Below are 20,555 nucleotides of genomic sequence, written 5' to 3' on the forward strand. Positions count from 1 at the left end.
TGGCCATATTGACAGAAAAATTATGGCTCTGGAAAGAAGGGGAGCGATAAACGAAAAAAGCTCCAGGGGTGAAGGGGTTTAGAAACATGGATATGGACATATCTATGGAAATAGACATCTATCTATCTATCTATCTATCTATCTATCTATCTATCTATCTATCTATCTGTTATTTATCTGTCTTTCCCTCTATCTGTGTGTAATGGAGTTGTTGAGGGAGGATCTAAAGTGATCCTTCACGGTTAACCCAGTGATTTCCAAATTAATATACAAGGTGTTGCCGGCAACTGAAAATGACCAGACGGAGACGTGTGTCTCTGTATGGGGGATCGAGCAGATCTCTGGCCCCCGTTTATTTTGTATACGAGTTTTCATTGTCATAGAAATTATACTTCAACCAATCAGCATAAGAACACGCTCACAGTTCTTAACCTATAAGAATGCAGGAAAAACTTAACCCATGAGGATACAGGAAAAATAAATGGAAACTACAGATATGGTCATGTCTTTTTGGCACAGTATGTGTTTTTCTAACAGATGCCTCAGTCTTGTATAGTGATACACCCCCGAATCTCTTATCTGGCTGGAGTCAGAAGACTCAAGGTCTTTATACCAATTATGAACAATAGCCTAGTTGAATAACAGGCTTGTGAACAACAAGATAAAGTTACTTCATGGCAGCTGTAACCTTTTACCTAATTAAACAACAGAATTTATCTTTAAGCAACAAGAAAATGGAGTCAAAAACACAAAATGGAGAATCTAGCACAAAATGGAGAACCTTTCATAATTTGTTCCTTCACATTCCCCCCTAGATAAATTTTGTTAATTAATGTCCAGCATCAGATATACTATCCCAAGCTCTAAGCTCGAGGGGTACTGGTCTTCACATGACTGGTGCCATGTTACCAGCCATTTTAAATACAGTTTCATTAATATCTACAAGCGAGGGAAAAATCTTATTATTTCACAGTATACGATATAGCAGTACAAAAAGTATATAAGAAAATATATTTTCACCTTGACAATCCCCCCTAAACACTAAGTTTTTCCCTTAAAGAAAGATCTTTCGAGACTGTCCATGTGATGGGAAAAGGGGAGGTGGATTTCTTCATCCAGACACCTCAGAAACTCTCCCCTAGCGAGAGGCCTCCAGGCAGCTGAACCCTTCACTAACGTCACATGGAGTTCTCCCACTGTCCCTAAACTAAATCTCTTAGCATCATCTGAAAATGGGGGGTTCTGTCTACTCTCTTGAGGGGGACATATTTAGGGATCTCCCCTGGATCAGTACCATCGTACTCTGGTGGGTCTACTTCTTGATTGAGGAAGGTGCCAGTCGGGATTGCTTTCACTAACTACCTAGGCCTGCCCAGGTGTACTTATACATCTATCATATTGTCATTATTTGTTTGTAAAATGAGAAAGGTTGGTTCTCAGAGTCAGCCAATTGCTTTGCGTAGTTAGCTAGTCAGAGGGCCTCCAGGGATAATACTCCTGTATCTGTCTTACCCTACCTGATGTGGTTGGTTCTCTGGTGGTGGGGGCGACATGACATGCTGGTCTACAGCTCCTTCCCAAAAGGATTACTGTCAGCCTACTCCCAAAAGTTAATGTCTCCACTATCCACCAACCACAATCCTGTGTCAGCTTCTTATATCACTACGTGTGATCTTGTCTGGACAGGATTCAGTGTAATTCTCTTAGGTCGGGTTGCAGCACGGGTCATACAAGTGTTAGGGCCCAAATCCTCAACTATACCCTGGAAGGCATCACAGCTATAATTGACAAATCTTTGTTCACTGTAATATATATATTTGATCCATTCAACATTTTTATTAATCTGCACTTGTGGGATTGTAGAAGCAAAGCCAGCATAAATCTGGTTCTGGGCTTTAAACTGGTCAGGCACCCCCTTGGCACTCCAATGGTATCAATATATACTAGTGGATCTTCTTCATAACTCATGTGGAGCTGATCAAAACTTCTCCTCTTTCTGGTAGGTTCATCAGGTATCTTTGGTGTACATATATTGTGTATGTTTAATTAGCAAATCAGTATCTAAGGAACTGTTCTCTTTGCAGAAACTTGTCTCGAAGATCCCTACTGGTGTACCTGTGGTGTCGTGGGAATTATAGCAGGTGTAATTGTCAGCTAATACGGTTACTTCTCCTGGGACCTTTAGTCTAGGTTCCTTATGAATTAGTGGGACATAATCTGGGCAATCAGTGGGCTTCAAACCTTTCAACAAATTCATGACACAGGCGGTGGTGTTGTTATCAGGAAAAAGCAATGCATGTGTGTATAGGTGTGTATTCGCAGCAGCACAAGCAATACATCCTACAGAGATATTCTGGACTCTTACATTGTATCTCACCCATTCTAACCACAGGTTTTTCCTTGGGGCTGTTTGTGTTTCTATGGAGAAAACCTCTTGCCAACTGAGACCTGGAATGGGGATCACTTCATTAACTACATTTTGCAAACGCTCACCCGGACCTGTTTTAGGTGTACTGGTAACAGGGGCCTTGGTTGGTCTGAAGCTAATATCCTGGAGCTGTATATGGCCTAAATTCCCATGGTATCCACTACTAAATACATAATTATAATGCCTTCCCAGTACAAATGTCTGCAGGTCAGCAGATTGGGGGCTTTCAAGATTTAGGAGGAGGAGGTGACAACTTTTACCCCATTTACAGCCCCTAAGTGGTTGCAGAAGGGCTGTTAGATGCATTCTCTCACGAAGACTCCTACCCGTCCCATCCTTGGGAAACATGGCTTCGCTAGGTTTATATCCCCAATCATCTCCCGTATTCCAGGCAGCATCTGTCCAATAATAACAGTTATTGTTGTCATTTCTGGTAACACATATATAAAACTGGATGATCCCCTCTACCACCCGTTCAGTCTCGAGGCACTTGACTACATCACAGAAATCAAATCGCCAGATATTCACCGGGGCTGTCAGGTTTACCCAGAGAATAGTGGGGCCAGAATTCTTATTTTTGCAATAGGGGCCGAAAAGGTAGGGGCGAGGATAGCCCTCAGTTCCAGGATCAAAAACAACAGCAACATTTCCCTTCAGTCACTACTGTGACTAAACACTGGTTCGGTCTCTTTTACAGTGCGATACGTGGATCCAGGTGCTCTTTCCTTCAAGTTTTACTGCAGTGGGGGGTGACCAGGATCACCGTGTGGGGTCCTTCAAATCTCGGCTGGAGACAATCTCTGCGCACAAACTTTTTCACATACACCGGGTCTCCTGGCACAAAGGGATGGTGTCCAGGAACCTTGTCTGGGTCTGGAAGAGAACTGAAGACAGTTAAATGCACTTTGGCAAGGTGTCCATGTAAGGCCTGCACATAGCTAGTCAAGTTCTGATACTTGAGCTGCAACTGTTGTGGAAACATTCAAGATTGGGGCTCCTGCCAAACAGAATCTCAAACGTGACAGTCCTGTCTTCCTGTTTGGGGTATATCTTACTGAAAACAATGCTAGAGGAAGGCATTCTGTCCATGGTTTACCAGTCTCTGCCATTGCCTTCTGGATTTTAGGCTTAAGAGTTCCATTTAGTCTCTCCACTCTTCCACTACTCTGTGGATGGAGTATGCAATGCTTGACTTACCCCCAGTGCTGCCATTACCTCTGACATGATCTCTCCAGTAAATTGGGAACCCCAATCGCTTTCAATGACTTCAGGAACTCCATACCTGCATATGATCTCAGCCATCAGTTTCTTCGCCGTTGTCTTAGCCGTAGCTTTGGCAACTGGGTAGGCTTCTGGCCAACCTGAAAATAAATCAATGCAGACCAACACATACTCATACGTCCCTACCCTGGGTAACTGAATATAATCAATCTACAGTCTCTGGAATGGGTAAAGGGGCCGGGGAGTGTGTTTGGATGGAGTTTTCACTGTCCTACCCTGATTATGTGTGGCACATATCATGCAGCTCTGTACCTGCCTTTCTACGCAGGTGGAAAACTCGGGGGCAATCCATTGTTTCTGTAGGGTGTCACACATGGCCGTCTTCGAGTGGTGCACATTCCCGTGCAGAACCTGTGCCATCATTGGGTACAGTACCTGTGGTAGGCAGACCTTTTCACCCCTCCCCCATAGTCCAGTGACAGTATCAGAGCAAGCCCCTATCCTTTGCCACCTATCTTTCTCCTCCTTACTTGCCTGTTCTTGTAACCGGGCTAAGATGCCTTTTGACACAAGTGGAGATGGTGGGGTGTCTAGGTGATGTACTTTAGAGGCTACAGGAGTGCTTGCTGCTTTCTTGGCAGCCTGGTCTGCCAGTGCGTTACCCTTTGTCCGTCCATCAGTGCCTTTGGTATGTGCCTTTACCTTTATGATGCCTGCTTGGGTGGGAAACTGTAGTGCATTCATAAGTTGCTGGACTGCCTCAGCACGTTTAATGGGGTGGCCATTTGCTGTCAGGAAAGCCCTGGCTCTCCAGATAGGCCCATAATCATGTGCAATGCCAAAGGCATACCTGGACTCAGTGTAGATATTTACAGTCTTACCTTCTGCTAGTTTGCACGCTTCTATGAGCGCCTTGAGCTCTGCTTCTTGTGCAGACATATGAGCTGGCATTGACTCTGCCTTGATTACCTCATGTTCTGAGACCACAGCATATCTGGTACAGAAGCGTCCTTGGTCATCTTGGTGACGGGATCCATCTACAAAAAGCTCAAAATCAGCATTAGAATAGGCACACTAGAGACCAGCCGTTTCCTGAGACATCAATTCTTGACAATCATATAGTTTGGAAACCTAATCTTGTTCCTCTGGATCCATTCTAGAAAGAAAAAAAGTGTCCTTTTTCATGTCACCTACTCCTCCCCCCTTTGGATCCATAGGAACTAGGAGAAGAGTAGCGGGGTTCAGGACAGTGCACCTTTTCAAAATCACATTAGTAGGCATGAGAATAGCACACCGAAGTCGCAGCTGTCCAGCCATGGACATGTGGCCAGGTTGTACTTGATTAAGGATACTATGTACATCGTGTGGGGTGGCCATAGCCTCTCCTGGTTGCAAGGGGCCATAAGCGGCAAGGTAGGCCTGACACTCTTGGACTATGACTGGGCTTCCCTGTTGGCTATCTGTTGGGCCAAACCACCTCTATGTGACAGGGTAGAATTAGCTGGGTTCACTATGGCTCCCACCTGGTGGGTAATTATGTCCCCATACCCCACTGAGAAAAGAACCTGGGAGCCCTGAGGTGTAATGTAGTAGCGTGAATGACAGGGAAACCAAACTTCAGGTTCTTGGAGAGTCTGGCCTTGTAAGTGTGAAGGTTTCACGGGAAGAGGAGATGTAGGGGCCTTTCCGGGCTGGGGGGGTCTGCCATTTACACCCATTAAAACAAGCTCTTGGTCTGAAAATTGACATGACGAGGCTGGGGACTGAGATTCCCAGACATAGGGTTAAAAGAAATATTTGAGTAGGGAACTGAATTCATATAAGGTGGGAGGACTGGAGTTGGAGTCTGTTACATGAACCGCTGATAAGGGGAGCTGCTTCATTGCAGCTGTGAGGGGGGGCTGGAATTGGAGCGGGGAATTGCTGTGGCTGGTTCTGGCAGTGGCCGATAATAGATACTGTCAGCGTTTAGCAAGGGAAAGGTGGGGGCTACGACCCTGGATCTCCTCGCTCCACAATTGTAACAGACCTCTCTACACTGAGAATTAGTAACTCCGCATACATCACAAATCCACCCGTCAAGATCATAGGGTGGACGCGCACTAAGTTTTGGCAACCCAGTATATATTGATGCTTTGGGATTGAGGGGCACAGAGCTTACAGTCGGGAGAAGAGGCTTGATTTCCTGGGGAGGGACCTTATCATCAAGCAGGGAGACCCCCTGTTCCAGATCATCATTTTTAATTGTTTGTCTTTCTGACACATTATTCATCAGAATTCACTTCCTCTGTTGATCCTCAATTTGCTATATATCAACCACTCAACTTGCTTTTACCAATCTTTCAATCACTTACAAATTTCCTTCTAAAACTAGACACTAGATTTCACTTTCAATTTTCCAGATTATATTTCTTTGTACTTCAAACAATATTGTCGCCTTAAACAAAACACAAATCTACCAGCGTGTACTACGCAAAGAAAATAGAGAGAAATTGAAGAGCGCAGGCATATGCCCCCTCCTCACCAGAAAAAGGAGATAAGGAAAATCACAGCATTCCTCAGCGCAGAGAAAGGAGTCTACGAAACCTTCATCACACAATTCACATACCAGAACATCTTAGAAAAACCTATAATTGAGAATATTTTCCCCATTTTTGGGCTAACAATATCAGATTCATAATACAACTTCAAAGACTTCTTTTCCTTCCACAAAAACGGATTCTCCTTTAGAGCTAAATATCCTTCTTAGTTGTGCATAATACCGACGGCCTTATGGTTTTATTCCACTGGGTCTCTCTCTGTCCCCCACTGGGACAACCCAAAAACGCGGTACTCAGTGAAAGGAGGAGGGCGTCTTAGACTTAACCCTCCGGACACCCCTGGACATATATAAATATATGATTCCTGAGTTACGCATCCTACCCAATCTTGGATCACCTCACCGTGCCTGATTCTAACAGTAATCAGGAATTCAGGATATTTTGACTGTAAAGACAATTACATCACTGGTCAATCCGGGGTGTCCGTCCCTTATGAGGTACGGTTCGAGCACTGGGCTTCCAACGGAACTACACCTCTATATGATTCCACCCAAGAATCATCCCACCTCCGGGGACAAACCTCAGATCCTCTTTGCAGCAACAAACACAGGAAAACCACACCAAACGGTCAGTCTGGACAGTATAACTGCCAACTTACCGTGGTTGTTGTGGGGGATGATCAGTCCCAATTTTCCAGTGCCTGCGTCCGGTCCGAGGGTCCTTTGTCTTGTTGTCCTCCGGGGGGCAGAAGCGTTGTTCCTGTTTGGAGCCCCACGTTAACGGGCGCCAACTGTTGAGGGAGGATCTAAAGTGATCCTTCACGGTTAACCCAGTGATTTCCAAATTAATATACAAGATGTTGCCGGCAACTGAAAATGACCAGACGGAGACGTGTGTCTCTGTATGGGGGATCGAGCAGATCTCTGGCCCCCGTTTATTTTGTATATGAGTTTTCATTGTCATAGAAATTATACTTCAACCAATCAGCATAAGAACACGCTCACAGTTCTTAACCTATAAGAATGCAGGAAAAACTTAACCCATGAGGATACAGGAAAAATAAATGGAAACTACAGATATGGTCATGTCTTTTTGGCACAGTATGTGTTTTTCTAACAGATGCCTCAGTCTTGTATAGTGATACACCCCCCGAATCTCTTATCTGGCTGGAGTCAGAAGACTCAAGGTCTTTATACCAATTATGAACAATAGCCTAGTTGAATAACAGGCTTGTGAACAATAAGATAAATTTACTTCATGGCAGCTATAACCTTTTACCTAATTAAACAACAGAATTTATCTTTAAGCAACAAGAAAATGGAGTCAAAAACACAAAATGGAGAATCTAGCACAAAATGGAGAACCTTTCATAATTTGTTCCTTCACAGAGTGTGGGTTGGACAAATGTAAAAGAGGAGGTTGGACAGAAATGACATCACAAATCTTTTGGAAGATAGAGGGGGAGAGGAGGGAGGGGTTGGGGTGTGTTTTGGAGTGGGTGTCGTAGGTTCGGGCTTAGTGGCCAGTGCAATGCATCATGGAACTTGTAGTATTAGAGCACAATAACTCAGGAGAAAGGAAGTTGTCGATTAACCCCATGAGAGCTGAATCCAGCACTAAAGATGTGCTGCTACAGCATGATAAAAGGTAATATTGCTAAAATAAACACAGTAGATGTTTTCAGTGGCACATAATAGCAAGATTTATGAAAAAAAAAGGTTATAGTAGTGGACAACTTCTTTAAGACAAAATTTATCTGTGTTTAATAAAAAATGTCCGCATTATAAAAGGCATCCATCTTGTCATTGAAGTTTGGAATGTCTTTTGCAATTTTCATTAACTGATCGTGTATTTTCAGATTAATTCATGCTGCTCTGTCATGGAATTTTTTCCGTTGTAGTTCATCTGTCTGTAAATTTTCTATTGAAACATCTGGATCTTGTGTGTCTGGTACAAATGATGTGGCGGAATTGTCTTTATGTTGGTTTGATCTTCTAACAACAGAAGCCTTTTTTATGTCTTGGCGCAATTTGGACAATAATTCTGCTCGAGTATCAATTTGATCTTCCAATTGTTCAATATGTTCTGACAAATACAAAACAATTTGGACAATCCAAGTAATCCCCGTCAGACTCTTGTGTGTCACCTTGTGTGTCAGTATGACCAATGTCTTGTGTGATGGTACATGTGCAGCGCCCCAGAGTCCTGGTCGTTGCAGTACTATGGCTCAGCCGCTAAGGGGAGCTATGGTACGTCTGATGGCACTGGAGGAGTTCATCTGACCAGGTATCACAGACACCAATACATTTCATAGCCGGGCCACCAGGGGGAGCTAAGGGTGCTATTCATTAGGCCACTCCTCACATACTGGTAAAACTGGGGGTCAGGCAGGAAGTTAGAGGAGAAAGCTGACTGGATATGAACCAGGCAACACCTTGTGGCAGAGGGTGTTGCAGGAGAGGATTCGGTAGGGCCTCTGTCAGGTTTGGGACCCTGATGGAGACCTGGCTACAGGGAAGGAAGTAATGGGACCGTGCCTGCACTGAGAAGCGGCGGTGCCCTAAGGAAGGACTAGAAGAGAGATATATTGTGCTGAGTGAGAAACGAGATCGAAGCAATAGGAGAATACCAGTAGGAGTCGTGCTGTGAGAACGAGGCAACGTCCTACTGAGGCGCACAACCGGTGGCCAGAACGCCGAGGGAGTATTATAACTTTTCGCTTCAAGCAATACTCTAAACAGCGGCAGGACAGTCAGTTACAGGCGGGCTGTCTCACCTTAATCACCTATGAAGTCTTGGGGGGCAACTTGTGGACAGGGGCATCTCTAGGGTCCCGGAAGAGCTCCGAGCCTACCCGTCAAACGGGTGCCGTTCCAACCCGATCAATAGGGAGGGACGGAAGATTAGCAGGACATCCTCTAATCGAGTTGTGAGGGAACTTAAGAAACAGACACAACAGTTGTGGGGTACTTTCCGTAAGCACAGCAGGGAAGGACTACAACACATAGCGCTAAGAAGGAAGGCACTGATTTCCACCTGTGAAGAGAACTCTGGAAGTGCCATTGGACCAGGCCGGACTTGCGCAGCCTGGTGAACCATATTCTGGACTGAGGACTCAGAGATCTCCAGTAAAGAGGTAAAGAGACTGCAACCTGGTGTCCTCGTTATTTACCGCGACTTGCACCCCACAACTGCACCGTTACACCACTACTTATTGCACCGGACGTCCCCCACTGACAGGCAGGGCCACGGACCGGGTCTAGCCACCGTGACAACCCCAGGACTGAGACTCTAGAGGCCCGGTGCCGGGTACCCCTAGGCCCTGCGGCGGTGTGGGGGCGCTCCAACTTGGCGTCACGAACAGGATCTACTTAAGCCTGAAGAATCAGGTCATGTGTGCCTTGGAACTGTGATTTGTTGTGCTTGGACTGTACTTTATTGAATGGACTGTGCTGTGCTGTTAACCGCCAAAACTGCCGCCATTGCAGCGCTGAAGAGAGGCGCCAGAGAAGAAGAGGGGCGTGGAGTAGGCGTAGACCGGCTAGAGAGCACGAAGGACAATGGCCGCCCAGTCTAAACATTTCCTGGTCCTGAGGACGTGTCCGTCAATGGCCGAGGTCCGCCTCCTGATCCTGTTTGGAGGGTGGAGACCATGGAGACGGGGCCGCCCACGAAAGAGACCGCGGGAAGAAGGCACCGAAGGAGAAAAGATGGCGACACCGAGAATCCCGCGGGGGACTGACCTGATCCAGCCGGAGGCTGCACCGCCCGACACAGCCCCAGATGCGCCAGCGTTGCGGGGACTGACCCTTACGGAGCTCCCAATGGGCCGATCCCCCTTGCCACCATCAGAGGAGTGTGTGGCTGCCGCCGAGGCCCGCCAGATAGCGCGCCGCGTGGAGGCCGAGACCCGCGTGCTCGCTCGGCTGGGCCAACCCACGGAAGTCCGATTGACTCCGGTGTCCCCTGCTTCTCCTGACCCAGCCGTGGCTGAAGCTGCGCTGCAGACACCAGGCCTGAAGATGGTACCGGAGGCCGAGCACCTGCGGCGCTTGATGACAGCATGGCGAAACCGACCACAACCGGCGGCCCAGGTTGATTTGACCACCGTCGTGGAAGTCCCATCGTCTCACTGGGGTGTAGTGGTCTCCTTCAACCCCCGATATGGACGAGGGGTTATACAGGAGATCGGGGAGCCGCTACAAGTTCACGTGGACCGGAAGGAGGTCGAGCACTGCGGAGGAAGGTTTGCTCGCGACTTGGAGCCCGGTGATGCCGTGACTTACACCCGGTCACCGGTGAAGCTGGCTGGATGGTGCGGGGCGTCCAGCGATGCGTTGCGCTCCAGGCCGCCGCTGAAACATCCGATGATGAACCTCCTGCCGAAAAGGCAAAAGAACCTGACCCGGCAGAGCAGCAGGGAACCCGGACCCACCATGTGCCTTGGGAGCGTGCAGGATCCTCGGTGAGAAGAGCATCACGGCGAGGGATCTTGTCGTTGCTGGGACCAGAACCACTTCCTGGTGAGGCAGCGCGGCCCGTTGGCCTGGTGAGGCCCGGTAGGAAACCACCTGCTGCGCCCAAATGAGTAAGCATGAATGCTTTAAAAATGTAAATAGTTCTTTGTTTTCCTGACTGTTTGCTGCTAAACCCGTCCAGGGTTAATTCTTCAACGGATCCCTTTGTTGACCCGGGATCCCTACTGTTCTTTGTTTGTTTGTTTTTGCTATTTTTCTACGATGATATAAAAAAACTGCCGCAATCATGAACAGTGCATGATACAAACTTCTTGTATATAGTTCGCACCTTCTTAAAGGCGCTTCCTACTGGTTTTACTTGGAAAGAGACTCTTTACGAAGATACCGTACCGGAGCCTTTGCTGGGTATGGACTGGTAGCTAGAGAAGAAATGCTACCTCCTAAAGACTTGGTCCCTTCTTAAAGGGGACATCCACGTTTACGTTTGAAGAACCATATTGCTTTAAGACTGATGGATAGCAATAACGTTTTGACGAGCAAAAGTGATGATGATTCTTACATGTAAAAGTTGTATGTATTTGATTGGTTAATTGTAAGGAAATGCAGATGATGTTTTCGGAAAGAAGGGTAGAAGAAAGATGCAGCAGACCCGTAGGGGTAGAAATAGTGTCCTGCATACCTGCCAGTAAGAAAAGTAATGATGGAAGTTTGATATTTGATAATGTTGATAGGAAATGGGGATAGAAGGTAGACCCTGAGTCCTCCGTAGAAAGCCAGTTCATTGTAAGGAAAGAGTTGAAAATGCGTCGCAGGGGACAGAAAGTGAACCCGTAGGGGTTAGTGTTGTGAATTCTGTTTTTGGGCTCCCTCTGGTGGTTACTGGTGGTACTGGTTGACTGGTGTCTTGTTTTTCCAGTGCACCTGTTTCCATTAGGAAATTGGGAGTCTCCTATTTAGTCTGGCTTCTCAGTCATTGTAGTGCCGGCAATCAATGTTATCAGAGTACCTTGTTGCTTGCTTCCTGCTCCAAGTCTGCAATTCAGCTAAGTTGAACCTTTTGCTTTTTGTGTTTGTTTTGTCCAGCATGCATTAACATTTCTCGTGCTGCTGGAAGCTCTAGTGATCTGGAATTGCTACTCCGGTGTCATGAGTTGACAACGGAGTTAAGGTAATTCCAGGATGGCTGTTTAGGATTTTTGAGGTGACCGCGAAGTCCTCTTTTGTATATTCCGCTATCTAGTCAGAGGGCCTCGCTTTGCTGAATCTATATTCATACTGCGTTTGTGTTTTCCTCTTACCTAACCGTTATTATATGTGGGGGGCTACTATAACCTTTGGGGTTTCCCTGGAGGCAAGTCAGGTCTGTGTATTCCTCTACTAGGGGCAGCTAGTTCTCCGGCTGGCGCGAGGTGTCTAGAGACAACGTAGGCACACCCCCTGGCTACTTTTAGTTGCGTGTTAGGTTCAGTGTCGCGGTTACCTATAGATACCATCCTTCCTAGAGCTTGTCCGTTTTTTGCCTATGTCCCTGCCATTGGGAATCATGACAGTATTGCCGGCCTAATGTATTAAGAGTATTGGCTGAAGAAAGAGAGAAAAAATAAGTTTCTGACACTTTTTTTTTTTTTATTCAGTTCTGTCTAGCCATAATTGCAGTCTGCTGTTTTTTTTTTTTTCTCTCCTCTTAACCCCTGAATGGCTCATATCTCTGCTGTTGAGAGATGGATGTCCAGAGTTTAGCTTCAAACCTGAATACTCTCGCTTCTAAGGTTCAAAATATCCAAGACTATGTTATACATGCTCCTATGTCTGAACCCAAGATCCCTATACCCAAGTTCTTTTCTGGAGATAGATCTCGTTTTTTGAATTTTAAGCACAATTGTAAATTGTATCTTTCTCTGAGATCTCGCTCCGCTGGAGATTCTGCTCAGCAGGTTAAAATTGTTATTTCCTTGTTGCGGGGTGACCCCCAGAATTGGGCATTTGCATTGGCACCAGGGGATCCTGCGCTGCTCAGTGTGGATGCGTTTTTTCTGGCACTGGGGTTGCTCTATGAGGAACCTAATTTGGAGATTCAGGCTGAAAAGGCCTTGATAGCCCTCTCTCAAGGGCATGATGAAGCTGAAATATATTGTCAAAAATTTCGAAAATGGTCTGTGCTTACTCAGTGGAATGAGTGTGCCCTGGCGGCGAATTTCAGAGAAGGTCTCTCTGACGCCGTTAAAGATGTCATGGTGGGGTTTCCTACACCCACAGGTCTGAATGAATCCATGACTATGGCTATTCAGATTGATCGGCGTTTGCGGGAGCGCAAACCTGTGCACCATTTGGCAGTGTCTTCTGAGCAGGCACCAGAGATTATGCAATGTGATAGAATTCTGTCCAGAGGTGAACGGCAGAACTATAGGCGCAAAAATGGGTTGTGCTTCTACTGTGGTGATTCTGCTCATGTTATATCAGCATGCTCTAAACGCACAAAAAAGGTTGATAAGTCTTTTTCAATTGGCACCTTACAATCTAAGTTTATTTTGTCTGTAACTTTGATCTGTTCATTATCATCTATCACTGTGGATGCCTATGTGGATTCTGGCGCTTCCTTGAGTCTTATGGATTGGTCCTTTGCCAGACGCTGTGGGTTTAGCCTAGAGCCTTTGGAAGTTCCTATCCCTCTGAAGGGTATCGACTCCACACCTTTGGCTAGGAATAAACCACAATTCTGGACACAAGTGACTATGTGTATGACTCCTGACCATCGGGAGGTGATTCGCTTCCTTGTGTTGCATAACTTGCATGATGTCTTAGTGCTTGGATTGCCATGGTTGCAAACTCATAATCCAGTCCTTGACTGGAAAACAATGTCTGTGTTAAGCTGGGGATGTCGGGGGGCTCATGGGGAAGTACCTTTGGTTGCCATTGCTTCATCTACTCCCTCTGAAATTCCAGCATTTTTGTCTGATTTTTGTGATGTTTTTGAGGAGCCTAAACTTGTTCTCTTCCCCCTCATCGGGATTGTGATTGCGCTATAGAATTGATTCCTGGCAGCAAGTTTCCCAAGGGTCGTTTGTTCAATCTGTCTGTGCCTGAGCATGCTGCTATGCGAGAGTATATTAAGGAGTCCTTGGAAAAGGGACATATCCGTCCATCCTCATCCCCTTTAGGAGCAGGTTTTTTTTTCGTGGGTAAAAAGGATGGCTCCCTGAGGCCCTGTATTGATTATCGCTTGTTGAATAAGATTACAGTCAAATATCAGTATCCTTTGCCACTATTGACTGATTTATTTGCTCGTATTAAAGGGGCAAAGTGGTTCTCTAAGGTTGATCTTCGGGGTGCGTATAATTTGGTGCGGATTAAGCAGGGAGATGAGTGGAAAACTGCATTTAATACGCCCGAGGGCCATTTTGAGTATTTGGTAATGCCTTTTGGTCTTTCTAATGCTCCTTCAGTCTTTCAGTCCTTTATGCACGATATTTTCCGTAAATACCTGGATAAATTTATGATTGTGTATTTGGATGATATTTTGATTTTTTCGGATGACTGGGAGTCGCATGTTCAACAGGTTAGGAACGTTTTTCAGGTTTTGCGGTCCAATTCTTTGTTTGTAAAGGGTTCAAAGTGCATTTTTGGGGTTCAGAAGATCTCCTTTTTGGGGTATATTTTTTCCCCTTCTTCTGTTGAGATGGATCCTGTAAAGGTTCGGGCTATTTGTGATTGGACGCAGCCTACTTCCCTGAAGAGTCTTCAGAAGTTCTTGGGCTTTGCTAATTTCTATCGTCGATTTATAACTGGGTTTTCAAGTGTGGCTAGACCCCTGACTGATTTGACTAAGAAGGGTGCTGATGTTGCCAATTGGTCCTCTGCGGCTGTGGAGGCCTTTCGGGAGCTTAAGCGCCGCTTTTCTTCTGCCCCTGTGTTGCGCCAGCCTGATGTTTCGCTCCCATTTCAGGTTGAGGTTGATGCTTCCGAGATTGGAGCAGGGGCGGTTTTGTCGCAGAAAGGTCCCGATTGCTCAGTGATGAGACCATGTGCATTCTTCTCTCGAAAGTTTTCGCCCGCCGAGCGAAATTATGATGTCGGTAATCGGGAGCTCTTGGCTATCAAGTGGGCATTTGAGGAGTGGCGTCATTGGCTTGAGGGTGCTAGACATCAGGTGGTGGTCTTGACTGATCACAAGAATCTGATTTACCTTGAGTCTGCCAGGCGTCTGAATCCTAGACAGGCGCGCTGGTCTTTGTTTTTCTCCCGGTTTAATTTTGTGGTTTCATACTTGCCGGGCTCGAAAAATGTGAAGGCAGATGCTCTTTCTAGGAGTTTTGAGCCTGACTCCTCTGGGGATTCTGAGCCTACGGGTATCCTTAAGGATGGAGTGATTTTGTCTGCTGTCTCCCCAGACTTGCGACGTGCTTTGCAGGAGTTTCAGACTGATAAGCCTGATCGTTGTCCGCCTGGGAGATTGTTTGTTCCAGATGAGTGGACCAGTAGAGTCATCTCAGAGGTTCATTCTTCTGTGTTGGCAGGTCACCCTGGAATTTTTGGTACCAGAGATTTGGTGGCCAGATCCTTCTGGTGTCCTTCCCTGTCTCGGGATGTGCGTACCTTTGTGCAGTCTTGTGATGTTTGTGCTCGGGCCAAGCCTTGCTGTTCTCGGGCTAGTGGATTGTTGTTGTTCTTGCCTATTCCGAAGAGGCCGTGGACGCACATCTCTATGGACTTTATCTCGGATCTCCCGGTTTCTCAGAAAATGTCTGTCATTTGGGTGGTGTGTGACCATTTTTCTAAGATGGTTCATTTGGTACCCTTGCCCAAATTGCCTTCTTCATCGGAGTTGGTTCCTTTATTTTTTCAGAATGTGGTTCGTTTACATGGTATCCCGGAAAACATTGTTTCTGACAGGGGATCTCAATTTGTGTCTAGGTTCTGGCGAGCGTTCTGTGCCAGGATGGGCATTGATTTATCTTTTTCGTCTGCGTTCCATCCCCAGACTAATGGCCAGACGGAGCGAACTAATCAGACCTTGGAGACTTATTTGAGGTGTTTTGTGTCTGCTGATCAGGATGATTGGGTCGCCTTTTTGCCGTTGGCAGAGTTTGCCCTCAATAATCGGGCCAGTTCTGCCACTCTGGTTTCTCCTTTCTCTTGCAATTCGGGGTTTCACCCTCGTTTTTCATCTGGCCAGGTGGAGTCTTCGGATTGTCCTGGAGTGGACACCATGGTGGATAGACTACACCAGATTTGGAGTCATGTGGTGGACAATTTGGAGTTGTCTCAGGAGAAGACTCAGCAGTTTGCTAATCGTCATCGTCGTGTGGGTCATCGTCTCCGTGTTGGGGACTTGGTGTGGTTGTCTTCTCGTTTTGTCCCTATGAAGGTCTCCTCTCCTAAGTTTAAACCTCGGTTTATAGGTCCTTATAAGATTTTGGAGATTCTTAATCCTGTATCTTTTCGGTTGGATCTACCAGCATCTTTCACCATTCATAATGTCTTCCATCGGTCGTTGTTGCGGAGGTACGAGGTACCGGTTGTTCCTTCTGTTGAGCCTCCTGCTCCTGTGCTGGTGGAGGGTGAATTGGAGTATGTTGTGGAGAAGATTTTGGACTCTCGCATTTCCAGACGGAGACTTCAATATTTGGTTAAATGGAAGGGATACGGTCAGGAGGATAATTCTTGGGTGACTGCTTCTGATGTTCATGCCTCTGATTTGGTTCGCGCCTTTCATAGGGCACATCCAGATCGCCCTGGTGGTTCTCATGAGGGTTCGGTGCCCCCTCCTTAAGGGGGGGGTACTGTTGTGAATTCTGTTTTTGGGCTCCCTCTGGTGGTTACTGGTGGTACTGGTTGACTGGTGTCTTGTTTTTCCAGTGCACCTGTTTCCATTAGGAAATTGGGAGTCTCCTATTTAGTCTGGCTTCTCAGTCATTGTAGTGCCGGCAATCAATGTTATCAGAGTACCTTGTTGCTTGCTTCCTGCTCCAAGTCTGCAATTCAGCTAAGTTGAACCTTTTGCTTTTTGTGTTTGTTTTGTCCAGCATGCATTAACATTTCTCGTGCTGCTGGAAGCTCTAGTGATCTGGAATTGCTACTCCGGTGTCATGAGTTGACAACGGAGTTAAGGTAATTTCAGGATGGCTGTTTAGGGTTTTTGAGGTGACCGCGAAGTCCTCTTTTGTATATTCCGCTATCTAGTCAGAGGGCCTCACTTTGCTGAATCTATATTCATACTGCGTTTGTGTTTTCCTCTTACCTAACCGTTATTATATGTGGGGGGCTACTATAACCTTTGGGGTTTCCCTGGAGGCAAGTCAGGTCTGTGTATTCCTCTACTAGGGGCAGCTAGTTCTCCGGCTGGCGTGAGGTGTCTAGAGACAACGTAGGCACACCCCCTGGCTACTTTTAGTTGCGTGTTAGGTTCAGTGTCGCGGTTACCTATAGATACCATCCTTCCTAGAGCTTGTCCGTTTTTTGCCTATGTCCCTGCCATTGGGAATCATGACAGGTTAGGTAGTGAGTCCTCTTAGGAGCCATATGTAGATGGCTCAGTGTTTCTAAAACTGAAAGAATGTTATGTCCTATACTGTGTATAGTTGAGGAAAAGACAGAAGGCTCGGGCTGAAAGGAGCGGTCCTGTAAGAAAGGAGAGGCAGTAGGTCTGGCGCCGTTAGGACAGGCGGTCCTGCAGATTTAAAGAAGGAGAATGTAGCACAGTTGCTTAAGCCTTATAATGTGTATAAGAAGGTCTTTAATGGATTTAGAGTGTGCATCCTTAAAGGCAGAGTTAAATTATTGTTCCAGAATTTATACTCAGTAGAATACCCGGTTGGGTAAGAAAAGTTATTTATAGCATGTTGCTATGTTATTTAACCATGTTTTGTAACGTTCAAGTGTCCTAACCTCCCATAAAGGGAAGCCTGTTCAAGTATACTTATTGTTATTTGCACTCACAAAAATTGTATGTCTTTTTGCTAACCTGTATTGTTGTTTTCTTCCCAGTCCCGGAGTACTGTGTTTAACCAGGGGGGAGTGCAGCGCCCCAGAGTCCTGGTCGTTGCAGTACTATGGCTCAGCCGCTAAGGGGAGCTATGGTACGTCTGATGGCACTGAAGGAGTTCATCTGACCAGGTATCACAGACACCAATACATTTCACAGCCGGGCCACCAGGGGGAGCTAAGGGTGCTATTCATTAGGCCACTCCTCACATACTGGTAAAACTGGGGGTCAGGCAGGAAGTTAGAGGAGAAAGCTGACTGGATATGAACCAGGCAACACCTTGTGGCAGAGGGTGTTGCAGAAGAGGATTCGGTAGGGCCTCTGTCAGGTTTGGGACCCTGATGGAGACCTGGCTACAGGGAAGGAAGTAATGGGACCGTGCCTGCACTGAGAAGCGGCGGTGCCCTAAGGAAGGACTAGAAGAGAGATATATTGTGCTGAGTGAGAAACGAGATCGAAGCAATAGGAGAATACCAGTAGGAGTCGTGCTGTGAGAACGAGGCAACGTCCTACTGAGGCGCACAACCGGTGGCCGGAACGCCGAGGGAGTATTATAACTTTTCGCTTTAAGCAATACTCTAAACAGCGGCAGGACAGTCAGTTACAGGCGGGCTGTCTCACCTTAATCACCTATGAAGTCTTGGGGGGCAACTTGTGGAGAGGGGCATCTCTAGGGTCCCGGAAGAGCTCCGAGCCTACCCGTCAAACGGGTGCCGTTCCAACCCGATCAATAGGGAGGGACGGAAGATTAGCAGGACATCATCTAATCGAGTTGTGAGGGAACTTAAGAAACAGACACAACAGTTGTGGGGTACTTTCCGTAAGCACAGCAGGGAAGGACTACAACACATAGCGCTAAGAAGGAAGGCACTGATTTCCACCTGTGAAGAGAACTCTGGAAGTGCCATTGGACCAGGCCAGACTTGCGCAGCCTGGTGAACCATATTCTGGACTGAGGACTCAGAGATCTCCAGTAAAGAGGTAAAGAGACTGCAACCTGGTGTCCTCGTTATTTACCGCGACTTGCACCCCACAACTGCACCGTTACACCACTACTTATTGCACCGGACGTCCCCCACTGACAGGCAGGGCCACGGACAGGGTCTAGCCACCGTGACAACCCCAGGACTGAGACTCTAGAGGCCCGGTGCCGGGTACCCCTAGGCCCTGCGGCGGTGTGGGGGCGCTCCACATGCTTTATGTGTTTGTGTTTCAGTTTTCTTAAAGACTAAATTATTGTACACTCGGACCATGTGCATGACATTTTGAAGCTTCCTTTGTAACTTTTTTACTGAAAAAAACCTCTTATCAATTTTAAGATTCTCTGCTTCACATTGGCTATACAAACTAGACCATAATTGTGAATCTGTATGGCTATAAACAAACTTATACTCTATATTACTTTTCTTAGAATAATCATGAATAAAATCTATTTTGTCACCTATGGAATATCTTTTCCTCTCCTGGACTGATCCAACCATCAATGGACGGTCCCCTGTGTCTTTTTACTGATTCCTCGGACCTCCGTCTGGATGGGACACGCAGCTCTTTGAAGACACGAATCCTCACTCGTCTTTAGGTTCTGTCTGACTCTTGTGACGTGATACAGTGGAATTCCTGCGTCTTGAACAACAGGTGTTTAGCGGAGCTCTCCTCCCCCCCATGTGCAAGGAAAAGGAATCCACACAATAAAAGTACACAAATCAGATTCAGCTGAAGCTCGCCATATTGTTAGAAAAAATAAGACTTCCTTACTTATTCAAGTAAGAGCATGATGAGGATAGAAGGGAAAGCAATATTCAATTGTGTGGATAAAACAAATCTTGTTTAATGTCCATTCAAAAAGTGATTACAAAAAAAAAATGAAGAAAAGTACCTTATTTTTCTGACTATAAGACGCACTTTTTTTCCTCCAAATTTGGGAGGAAAGTGTGGGTGCGTCTTATAGTACGGATGTAGCATGTGGGGAGGGGGGCAGCAGCGAGTGGGATCGCACTGTTATCCCACTTCAGGATGTCCCCACTGCCCGGAATCAGCTGCTGTGGAAACCACATGGCCCCGCTGATTAAGTGCAGTGAATATTTATTAGCTGCTCCCCGCCCACCGATCAGCTGAGCGGTGAGCCGGGAGCAGCAAATGAATACTGCACTTAAGCAGCGACACACAGTTTCCCCAGCACTGATTCCGGGGAGAATCTGTGTGTCCGGGGGAGGAGGAGGCAGCAGCAGGGGCCAGGAGATCGCTGCCTACCTGCCTGTGCTGGACGCTGAGCTGTCTGTGGTGCACAGGGAGGACCTGTGTGATGTCAGAAGTGGGTAGGCTGGAGCATCACATGGCAGCTCAGAGCCCTCCCTCTTCTGACATCATCACAGGTCCTTCAGACTCCCACCTAGAATCATATAACCTAAAAGAATTTTCCGTGGCCAAACCGGAATTTATCCCCCTAGGCCAATCATTTTAACCGACAAATGCTCAAAAGAGCAACAAATGGATCCTCATGTAAATAGTATTAAACAGGAGCTTTACCCTGTTTGTAAAACATATATATGGTGGATCTCAGAATAATTAGAGAGGGATTTATGCAATAAATATACATTTTTATTCAAATATAAATCATACAAAGACTAGACAAAAAATTTCCAGACAGAAAGTAATCGATGAAATACAGCTAAAAGATAGCCAGTACCAATAGGATACTAGCAGTAAGAGAAATAGGCATGTCCCAGTAGAGACAGCGGCACATAATATCAGAAGTAGTAAGCTGGAAGACCCGGTTGTAAGCTTGTCATATGTACTAGAACGATCTTGCTATAGACTTTAATAAATAGAACCGTCCACTATTATATTAGTTAGAAATCATTGCCCAGTGTGACCCAGCAACGGCTGTGGCATTATACTAACAATAG

At 46.3% G+C, this 20,555-nt stretch overlaps 1 long non-coding RNA gene across 1 annotated transcript; it reads right to left on the minus strand.

Annotated features, from left to right (window-relative positions):
* Positions 1 to 1,208: 1,208 nt before the first annotated feature.
* Positions 1,209 to 19,385, minus strand: LOC143766421 (uncharacterized). The gene is made up of 2 exons (XR_013213566.1): positions 19,091 to 19,385; positions 1,209 to 3,301 (listed from the first exon to the last, which is right to left on the minus strand). It is a non-coding gene; the product is annotated as an uncharacterized LOC143766421 (long non-coding RNA).
* Positions 19,386 to 20,555: the final 1,170 nt, after the last annotated feature.

The sequence above is a fragment of the Ranitomeya variabilis genome, chromosome 4 (assembly GCF_051348905.1).
Source record: "Ranitomeya variabilis isolate aRanVar5 chromosome 4, aRanVar5.hap1, whole genome shotgun sequence".
Taxonomy (NCBI): domain Eukaryota; kingdom Metazoa; phylum Chordata; class Amphibia; order Anura; family Dendrobatidae; genus Ranitomeya; species Ranitomeya variabilis.